The 11,152-nt window shown below is 30.9% G+C and overlaps 1 protein-coding gene and 1 long non-coding RNA gene across 16 annotated transcripts in view; one reads left to right on the forward strand and one right to left on the reverse strand.

Moving 5' to 3' along the window:
- Positions 1 to 11,152, forward strand: part of LOC145249737 (uncharacterized) — a 1,648,663-nt gene that overhangs the window by 1,389,887 nt on the left and 247,624 nt on the right. The window lies entirely within an intron of this gene.
- The window catches only part of LOC145249739 (uncharacterized), a 295,379-nt gene that overhangs the window by 112,112 nt on the left and 172,115 nt on the right, over positions 1 to 11,152 (reverse strand). For all 6 annotated transcript variants that reach the window (XR_013863569.1, XR_013863572.1, XR_013863567.1 and 3 more), the window contains one exon: positions 2,511 to 2,734. This is a non-coding gene — a long non-coding RNA (uncharacterized LOC145249739). The remainder of the gene's footprint in view (positions 1 to 2,510; positions 2,735 to 11,152) is intronic.

Raw genomic sequence — 11,152 nt, forward strand, 5'->3', positions numbered from 1 at the left:
GTTGAAATAAAGTTTTTAAAATTTGTGACCACTAAGATTTGCGATATTGATAAATTTAAACATGCTATCTTGTTTGTCACTGATGATGATATCGAACAACCTATATTTAATTCTTCTATAAAACATTATAATAGTAGTCGTATTAGTATTAGTAGTAGTGCCAATTGTCTTCTATTGTAAATGTTTGTTACTGATTTATTTTTACTTGAGAGTCTCTATTTATCAAGGCCTGAAGGCCATTCGAGAATAAAGGTTAATGAATGCAAGGTGATAGTGTAGTAATCGTTAATGATGTAAATTGGGTAGAATTTAATTATTTATGAGGACAGCTCAACAAGAACTTGTTTACATTGGATTTGAAGGCTACCATGGTGTATGCAACCGCGAAGCCAGCAGAACAGTGTTCCACAGGCGGGCAGTTCTGGGAAAGAAGCTTTGTTCATGCAATCTGCATTTATATTTAGGCACAGATAGAGTGGGGGAAATTGTTAATAGTGGTTGTAGCTAGTCGAGTGTGTTTTTTGTATAAGTTTGGCAAGGGAGAACCATAGATTGGAGTTCAATCGAGCATTTACTATGAAAATAACGATAGAGCAGAGACAGGCTCGCAATGTCTCTTCTGTGGGAAAGATGTTGCAGGGAAGAGAAAAGGGCATTTCTACTAGGTTTCATAGCCAGTTTTGAACTCTGTCAAGGCTGAATAGGGTGCGCCAAGCAACTCTTGCCTAGATGTGGCAACAGTACTCTATTTTAGGGTGTACTAGGCTCTTATACAGATAGAGGATTGCATCAACAGTGAGATACCTACTGGAGCGGTAGAGTGATCCAATCATTTTTCCAGCAATCTTGGCAACAAATCTGACGTATGTATGATTATTAATAGTTTGAATATTTCTAAAATTCTACACATTTTATTTTTTATAGTATCTCTAGTTCTATAATTGTTATATATTCAATGGCAAATAAACCGATTACACAAATACTATAAATTGAAGAAAATGATTTATCAAGTTGGAAGTGATAACAACGAATTGTTTCTCTTTTCTTTCTTTTACAGAGCAGCCTTATATTTTCTGTGTTATTATTGTTATTCCTATCAGCAAAAACTGCATATTTCTGCTGGAGGCCAAATGACTAATAAGTTTCATTGATAATACAGCATTCTTTGAGAAATACTGAGCGTTTTTTTTATATATATATACTGTTCAAAATAATGATGCATATACAAAATATGAACAGCAACAAAAATATGTCATGAAAAAGAAATGAAAATACCCTGGCCAGTAATACAATTGCATACTCATTTTTCCTAATATTCCTTCGGCTAAGAGACTTTTAATAACCCAAACTAAGATTATTATACAATTTTAATGGTGTTTTCAAAATATATTCAATAAAGTACATATTTTTATTAGAATATAAGATTTTTTTTATTTAGTATCATACTGTGGTTAGCAATTTTTAAAAAAATGAAAGTTTGGTAAAATATAAGTTTGGGCCAGATTAATGCACATGCATAGTAACAATTTTGTCTTTAATGTTAAATGTTAAAAGAAACTCTAGATTTTTATTTAAAGTAAGAGAGCAAAAATAAAAATAAAATTTAAACTTGTAAACTGCTGTTAATAACATAGCTTCCGAGTCGCCTTAGCAAGCATTCATTCCATCTTTCTCTTTTCGTCCTCTTGCTCATCAGCAGCATTACTCTTGTACTCTCCCCGATATTTCTGACCAAATAAAGTGTATATTTAAAATTTTCCCCCCATTTTTTCTTGAATATCCCTAGCATTATTTCAGTTCTCTCCTTCTGAATATTATCTCATCTTTTTTATATTTATTCTCCTTATTTACTGTCGGCGTCATGCCATTTTTTCTTTGAAGGGAGTCGTTTAAAAAATAAAATAACTTTAATGTAAGCAGTGAAAATTCCCCTAACCCAACATGCAAAAATAATCTCTGTTCTTTGAACCTACAAAATCAAAGACTCAACCCACTAACTTATCAAAAGTTTTCGTATGTCAGTTCTTATGGAATAGCAGCTATATGAGGAGGGGTATCTAATACCGAAATACAATACCCACTGTAAATGATTCATGAAAACAGGGGTCCTTATTTTATCCACATAGAGAGAAAATTTCGTATTCTTACTTTAACCAAGAATATTGATGTGTAATTAAACACAATAGATGCGATAACACTATATAACTAATTACATAGTAATTGATGGTATCCATTAAGATGCTTACGCATTCAAGTTAGTTCAAAGCGTTAGGTTATTACTAACACAACTCATGAAAAAATTATATAACACTTTAAAAGTAAAAATTGCTACGTTTCAGATTAGTCTTAACCTTCTTTGACATAAAACTGCATCTAGCGATGAGGCCACAATGTGCGAGTATCATGTTGTAGACGTTTACACACAGGACCCACACATTGTATGCAGGAGTAATAACTTGGCAAGTAATAAGTATAGTAAAGAACATAAGACAAGTAATAATTCGACTCACTTTTTTTCTTAACAACGACATTTATTTCTCGGCACTTTCCCAAATCAAATGTGATTCCGAATGTGCTCGTTTTCTCTCATGCCTCTGTCCTCTCGAACGTCACCCACGTGTCTTATGTGATCTCAAATATGTTGCGTTCGCGTTCTGTTACACAAGTTTTGAGGTGTGGTGTCATCCTTTATTGTTACTACTTCCGGAAGTGGTAGTAACTGCCTGGATCCCATCTATTGGTAAAAGAGAAATTTTCATTTATAGATTTTTTTAATATACACCTATAAAAGAAAATAAATACCCAAACTGATCATATACAAAACTTATTTACGGTTTTAATATAAAATGACACAACGACAGCTATATGTAATAAAATCCAAGCAACCAACCAACCAAAATTAGCTAAATAAAGCAGCTTTTAGCACTTAATTTATACACTTTATGGTTTTTCGTTAGTTCTTTAAAAAGTAAAACAAAAATTACACATTCTAATATAATGTCAGGTAGTTTTACGTTAAAATTCAACGTTGCCATAAGATTGTGTATCTTACCTTGGGTGTGTGCGAATGCGCTTGTACTTGTATTGCTAATATGAACACACACAATGTGCGCTAATGTGCGTGTGGTAATGATGTTATCAGGAAAAGACGTGATACAGATCTCTCACGTATCATTGATATCCTGCGAAGTGAAACCTTTGCGAAAAAGCCCTGTTAACGTTTGTTAATGCATAACGGATCATCTGACAACCACATGACTCAAAGACAAGAACTCCAAAAATACAATCATGCTAAAAAGAGGAAATACTGACGCATGAATCAGATTATTTGCCCATATTTAATGAATCGTTCAGGGATAAACAGTAGATGGGTTCATCACACATTTATACGCCTATTTCTTTCCAAAGTCTGGTTGTGTCTTTACTTATTTTCACTCTAAAGTGTACATGATAGCATGAATTATCCATAATAAAATTTTTTTTTAGATTTCTGACATTAGACGTACTTTACAATTTAGTTAATGATATTGTCGCTCAAATATTCAATATGTATTGTTATGTAGGGGTTATATTTTAGAAGGGAAGGCGTATATTATATCTTTGTTTTTATTAGAAGAGTCTTAGAGTGTTCATGTTGTGTGCAAATATATCGTGTATATATAAAGAGAGAGACAGTTCTGTATATATAAAGAGACAGGGACATTTTATAGCAGACATGTAATTCACTTTGAGAGGATATTTGACATATATTTATAGATAGACCGAGAGATAGTGCGTTTGACATTTATACTGTTTGACAGTTCTATGAATGGGAGTGTTTCTATAACATTGACACATATATTTCTTTACCTATTATTGATATGATGATTTTCACAAAGTTCTTATAATACAAATTGACAATACCTTTTCTGTTGAATAACATAACATGAAGACGCAGATACAAAATTATGATGATACTCGTTTATTCCATTCCAACCGGTCAATGGCTTTGCATCAAGGAATTCAAGTCTCTACATGATTCTTTCTTCCCCCCTCCGCTTCCAAGGTTCCATGTCCGCTCTGTCTCTGACTCTTCTCTTCTCCCCTGACTGACTGACTTATCTAACTAAAGCTCTCTATATTGAGAACTCATGACGTCATTTCATGCCCAACACGTGCATACATGCTTCCTCTAACCTAATTTTCCTAACCCACTTTACAAATATGTTTAATATTTTCCATTGTCCGTTTTTAAATTCCTTATTTTACTTTCATTTCTTTAACAGAAACAAAATTACATCATTACATTCCTTTTTCAATAAACAGATATCTAACTATTTTATGTGAACTAAACAATGGTAATTCTACATTCTATTTTCAATAACATTCTATATTTATTTTAACTTATGATCAAAATTCTCAATTCCAAATCTAGCTTCACAAGTTCGAGTCCTCGGCTATCCCATCTCATATTTACTCACTTACAAGAACAGGCGGCTGTTCTTTAACAGTATTACAAACATTAAGTGGTTGCCTGTGGTGCGGCGTGTGAAGTGCGATAATGTATTCCTTCCCTACTGCTAATTGTAATGGTACCTGGCAGTAAAAATTAACGAGATCATTGCTCCACAAAATCTTAAAAAAAAAAAAAAAATCGAACAAAAAGTAATAATGTATATATTTTGAGTTATTGGTAGTCAACAGAAAAGCTTACATCGATTCGTTTCATTTTTTTTATTTAATCTGTATAAATTGTTCTAAAACCAGCACAACAGATCAATCATAATTTTAATTGAGACCTTTCATCTATGTTCAAATATCGGTACATGTTATACACATCATGGCAAAATTGTTTTTATTATCACATTTAATTCTGTTCATTTTTATTGTTATGTCTGAAAAGGATATTTTCAATTAAAATCAAATGTATAATTGAAGAGGACAGTCCGGTGGTGTAAGCAATTTCCTCTTCACTACTAACATCAAAATAAACCTAATGACTTTTAAAAACATTTGGAAATAAACTTAAATAAATCTAGTACTATGGATAGATTTAAACCATTTGAAGTAGACTGGGCGATGTTCTTCTTAAAGTATGAGAGGTGTTCCAAAAAGTAATGCCTCCTATTTTTATTCCACCTGAATGGATCGGAGGGCGTGAGGGCTGAACTTATGCATTCATGAACTGCAAATTTAACTCTCTGTTGCAAATATTGACAATATGAGACTCTAAGAAAGCAACCTCTGTCATGGATGTGGGTCACAAGCAGAGATGCATCATTGAATTCCTGGCAAAAGTGCATTGAGAATGGTAGTGATCATGTAGAAAAATGAATTCTAGAGCAGAAGAGGTCACTCGCTTTAATGGTACCATTCCCGTCTTCGAAGCTCTTCAGCTTTTGGAGTTAAAAAATAGGAGGTTTTACTTTTTAAATGATTTCTATAATAGAACAAAGGAAAAAAAAACAGAAATAATGTGAATAAAATTTGTTAGTATATACTTTGAGGATGTGCTGAATCACCTGATCAATGATGTTATTGGTTTTAGGTCATACAGGTTTTAAGGATTCCAACATTATTCCATTTGTATCCAAGCGACCCTATCGGAATGATTAGTATATCGGTAAGAGACCCTGGAGCAAATATCTGACAACGCTACAATAGCTCATAACCGATATTCAATATTGAAGCGGACAATCAGATAAACAAATAAGTTATGTTTTATATTTGTTTGCTTTGTGTTGTATTGTGCTCTATTTTTTCCACAAACAAGCAAATCTGTTAGGTTTTTATTCAAATCGTCTCACGAATAAACATTGATTCATATCCATGTTTTGTTTTTGCTTTTCAATCATTTCTTTTCTGCAGACATTATTCACACTTTTTTCATTCTCGTTCACAAATGGCCTCAATAAAACGCGATCTCATTTCAAATCGGCTTCCTTCTGTCTTTAACAAAAAAGCAGATAATAAAAAAATATGTTACAATAAACGAAATAAAATTAAAATGCATACGTAGAAACATAAGTACACACAGAGAGGAACATAGAGGCACATGACGTCTTAACAAAGAAGCAATGAAAAAAGTGAAGCGAGATATATATATATATATATATATATATATATATATATATATATATATATAATTATTTTCGTAATAGTTTCATCATTCAATCTATTCAAAATATATACATTAATCATTGTAAATAAGTACTTTTTATAATCGAAAGCAAATAATAAAATAACATAAAGTAAAACTGAAAACGACAAGAGAATAATCAATAAAATTATTCCCTAGTGACTTCTGTCAGTTTTATCATTTTACTAGACAATCCATCATCTGTTCGGTCAGTATCTGTATATATGTCATTAAATATTTATAAAAACCTTTTGGAATTTCTAAATATGCATGAAACTCTCTTGTGATTTTCCAATTATTTAGAAATTCTAAATGTTTATTAAACTCCTCACAAACTTCAAATTTTATTTTTTATTACATTTAAACAGTCTAAAAAACATGAGCAAAAATAAATAATAAAAAATGTTTTATATTTTTAAAATGGAACACCACTTTCTCATACATATTTAATGAATAGTGAGCATCTACTTGATGCCCATGTAGTGATAAATCTATATGTATAATTGAATGGTTTCTCAATTCTGGCACGGAAAATTGGGGGGGGGGAGATTTTTATTACTCATCCAAATTATTTTATTGTTGTTTTAAATAAAAATAGGTGAAGGATTTTACATAACCAGTTGGGGGGTGATAGGGTAACAAATTATATAATTAGCAACCACTTCACTATAGAAAATCGATTATGATGAAAAATATCTGTGTTTTGCTAACTAAAAGCAATAATGATGAACTTCACCTAACAATCTACACAATACGAACTAAACTGTTTTTACCCTTACCTAACCCTAATGTAACCTCAAGTTTTAGTGTTAGTTTGCAAAATCGATTTAGTTTGATTCGTATTTTGTAGACACATCGGAACTTGATTCGGCTTTCTCCAGAAAGTCGGAACTGCTTATGTCCGAATTGCCAAAATTCCGGATGCATATCCTTAAAATGCACCAAAGTTGGGCGTGTGGGATGGGGATGTACCGTAAAACATTAAATATGCACTTTTTTTTCGTGCAGGAAAAAACTTTTCATTATTTCTTTATTTTTAATCATTTCTTTTGCTCATATTTAATCATTTATTTTATGTTCCACTGGTAATTCTTATATATATATATATATATATATATATATATATATATATATATATATATATATATATATATATATATATGTATATATATATATATATGTATGTATGTATGTATGTATGCGTGTGTGTCTGTGTGAATTGAATGACTACGGTGTTTATAAGATAGTGTTTAATAACAAGTAGAGCTGCATTTTAATATATTTTATATTTATACAAACATTTTGGCTACGTATCTACATACATGTTGAAGCTGCAACTTTATTTTAATTTCAGTTTCCTGCATTTTTAGTATATTTACTGTGGCCTGAAAAAGATAACTTTGAATAAAGTCGCGCCTGAAATATCTATGCACATATGTATTAAAAAATATTTGTATAAATAAAAATTAAATATTATAGAGAGAGATCTTGAATAAATTAGTTTGCAGCATTCGGTTCAAAAGATTTAAATCGTGGGCTTTGCTGGTTAGTAAAACGACAAGTTTGCCAGTACTAGTCGATTATTGCTTTTTAATGAGAGGAAATTCAGTTAATTTATTTCCAAAGTGAAATTCTAGCATCTTAACTTCCTGCATTCCCTGTTTGAGAGCGGAGAAAAAATTATCAATTCATCAGATAAAATGCTTTTTCCTGGTTTCATGTTATTTCGTTCCATGCGATCCCAGAAATTATGAAGATTAAAAATACAGCTGATATCATTACGTTCACCTTGAATGACAATAAAAATTGAAAATCAACGGAGGAAAAAGAAAAGTAAATCAAGAAAAGAAAGTTGAAAAACAATTTATTTGTAGTATTCTTCAAGAATTAATGTGTAATATTGATCCTTTTTAGTTGAACATGAGACAATTTTAAGCACATTTATTTAAAGCTAGTAGACTAACACCATAGAGATACAGATGGAAACTTTTCATTTTAGTCAATACAAACGATACATTTGATGCATATGGATTGAAAAGCTAGCAGAGATAACCTTCTAAATGACGAAGTGATAAACAAATTAAACATTGTTAAAAAAAATAACATTTAGTGTTGAATGTGCGATTACAAAATGGATGCATAGTGAGTGTTGATAAATCAGGTGAAAAATTCACATCTTTTTTTGAGTGTGTGAATTTGACATCTAGTAAGAACTTATAAAAATGTAGAATGTCAAACGAACACCCTATTACTCTGTATGTTCAAGAAAAAGTTAGTCACGAGGAAATATATAAACTTGTGCATATTCTCATCTTGCCTATTACGGCATGACATACTTTTTTTTTTACTCACATTCACCCCTAACAAAGCATATCGATACTTGGACCTAAGGGGCTACTATTTGAAACCATGCCTAGGAAAGATTAACAAAATGTTGGTTTATGTTACATTTAAACGTCTGCATATCAGTACAATCAGGGAAGCAAGTAGCAGGAAGGGAATTCCAAAGTTTAGCTGTTCGAAGGAAGAAACTAAAAGAATAAAAGGCTTTCTGGCATTTAGGGACCTCAACAGTGAAGGAGTGTGATTTTGTTGCTAAACTGGTTTGTTAATGATATGTATGTTGAGGGGGCACAAGTGCAACGAGTTCATCAGAGCATATTCCATTAAAATACTTGTAAAACAGGCACAGAGATGCAACATTGTGGCAATGGGACAAGGGTAGAAGCTTAGTTGATATTAGATTGAAGACTTTTTTGGACCTCATCTAAGAGGGAAAGACTAGTGATGGATGCACCTACTCAGATGTGGCAACAATACCCCATGCATGGGCGAATGGTGGCCTTGTAGAGGTACAGGATATTCTCGGGTGTGAGTAATCTTCCAGCGTGATAGAGGGAACCCACCTTCTTTGCAGTAGCCTTTGCAATGTCCTCTATGTATTTGTTCCAGTTCATATTGCCCATGAATGTTAAGCCGAGGAGTTTGAAGGAAGAATTCTCAAGTAAGATGTTATTTGCCATGTATATCAGTGATTGGAGAGGCATCTTGTAATTGTTTAAGGAGAGCAGCTTAGTCTTACTAGCATTAAACGTTACCATCCAGTTACGGACTCCATTCCACTACTCAAATGGTTTGTTTCTCTTTAAATACACGTCAACCTTCGTGAGTTATTTAAAACTGAATCTTTTGTTTTGTTAACATATGATTCATAAATAGATGTTTTGTAATTAAGTTGATCACAAATAAAAATAAAACCCTGTTGGATAAAATGTTATTTTAGTGGTAAATAAAAGTATTTTTCACTAAGAACATGTTAAAGAAATGTGTCCTTCATTAAATTTATAAGTATGTTCGTTGATTTTTGATAAATACATTTTTTTTAATTAAGGTTGTGTTGTTATTAAATTAGTAGTGACATCTTTGCCTCACCTGTTTTTTATGGAGGTAAGAATGTTAAATTATACGAGGTAGAATCAATTGACTCGTGACCCTCAACAACCAAATAAAAGGATCAGAAAATAATGTAAATTGCTCTTTGAAGTTTTAAAATATAATGCTAGGCAGTGAATAAGACAGAGATACAATGCTTTCTGATTTTTCGAACAGATCACGTGATAAGAAAGAGGAACATGTTTAAATAGGAATTAAGAATAAGTCACAAATAATTATGCTATGCTTAATTTAACAGAATCAAAAAAAAATAGTCTACGTCCATAACTTCAGTTGTATAATCTCTATTTTTCCGGATTTTTAGAATATTCTTGGATTTTGGGGCAGTCAGGAGTACGTACGTCAAAAGGGTACAAGTGCTATGAGTTCATCAAAGCACATTACATTAAAGTACTTGTAATACATTGCGGCGATAGGACAGATGTTGGAGATTGGCCGATAGTACGGGATCTATTAGATTTGAAACTTTTTGGACCCTGTCTATGAGTAAATTTATTAATTTAGGATATATATATATATATATATATATATATATATATATATATATATATATATAGTTTTTTTTAATCGGTTTCTTTTTTTTTTTCTAGTAAGATATTAATACTGGATGTTTTGTTGTTTTTTGGCTTCAAACTCTTTCTGATATCTAAAGTTAACAAAAAGCGTAACTATTCTTAATTAAGACAATATGTCATTTAAAAATGCGATATGGTACGACTTCCTAAATAGAAGACTAAGTCACTAAATATCACTTTACCTGTTAAGGTGTACAGGTGAAGTTCAATGGTCACTGTATTTACAGTATTGACTATTAGAAAGGGTCGTTATTTTCTATTTCAGTTTTTAAAGAAATTACCGAGAAATTCATAAAACTGATCCGAAAGTGACTGTATTTTATTTTCCAAAAGATAAAAAATCATTTTACATTTGGACACGTGCAATTAAATGGAAGTATTTTGCCAGGGAAAATACTGTGAATTTTTATATTTGTTAAAAGTGTATTTAATTACTAATTTACATGTGATTTTAATTTTAAGTTAAAAATGCACCTGTTTTCAAATATTTTTTTTAAATGAGATTTTTTTTACTATCCTTTTCTTAATAATGCAGCAAATAATGTTGAATTATTTTTCTTTTTACTGAATACTTTCTTATAAGATACTTATAAAGAATAGTGAATTTTTGGTCAAAAAGTTGAAATTCATTTTTATTTTTTATGCATGTTTAACATTTTAAATTTTACAGGAGATTTATTTCAAGTCTGTTCTCTTAATATTTTATTTTACAATATTATATTAATATATTTTGGAGAGACCTTTAGTTTTCGATATCAGCAGTCAATAGACATGGTTTCGACCATAAGTGTCTTAACTTGTTCATTTCTTTCTTTTAATTTTATTAAAATCCATTAAACATTTTGTATAATAATATTTTTAAAATCTAATGTTTATCTTCGTGCAAAAATATAAGTCAAGAAACACAAACATTTCCATAAAACCCATAAACTTAAATTGTTTATATATTCATTTACAAATATTTTTCAATTTATTGCATCAACAAGTTTTATAACACTTTTAAAAT

Source organism: Euprymna scolopes, chromosome 28 (assembly GCF_053919585.1).
Source record: "Euprymna scolopes isolate OS-2025 chromosome 28, ASM5391958v1, whole genome shotgun sequence".
Classification (NCBI taxonomy): Eukaryota; Metazoa; Mollusca; class Cephalopoda; order Sepiida; family Sepiolidae; genus Euprymna; species Euprymna scolopes.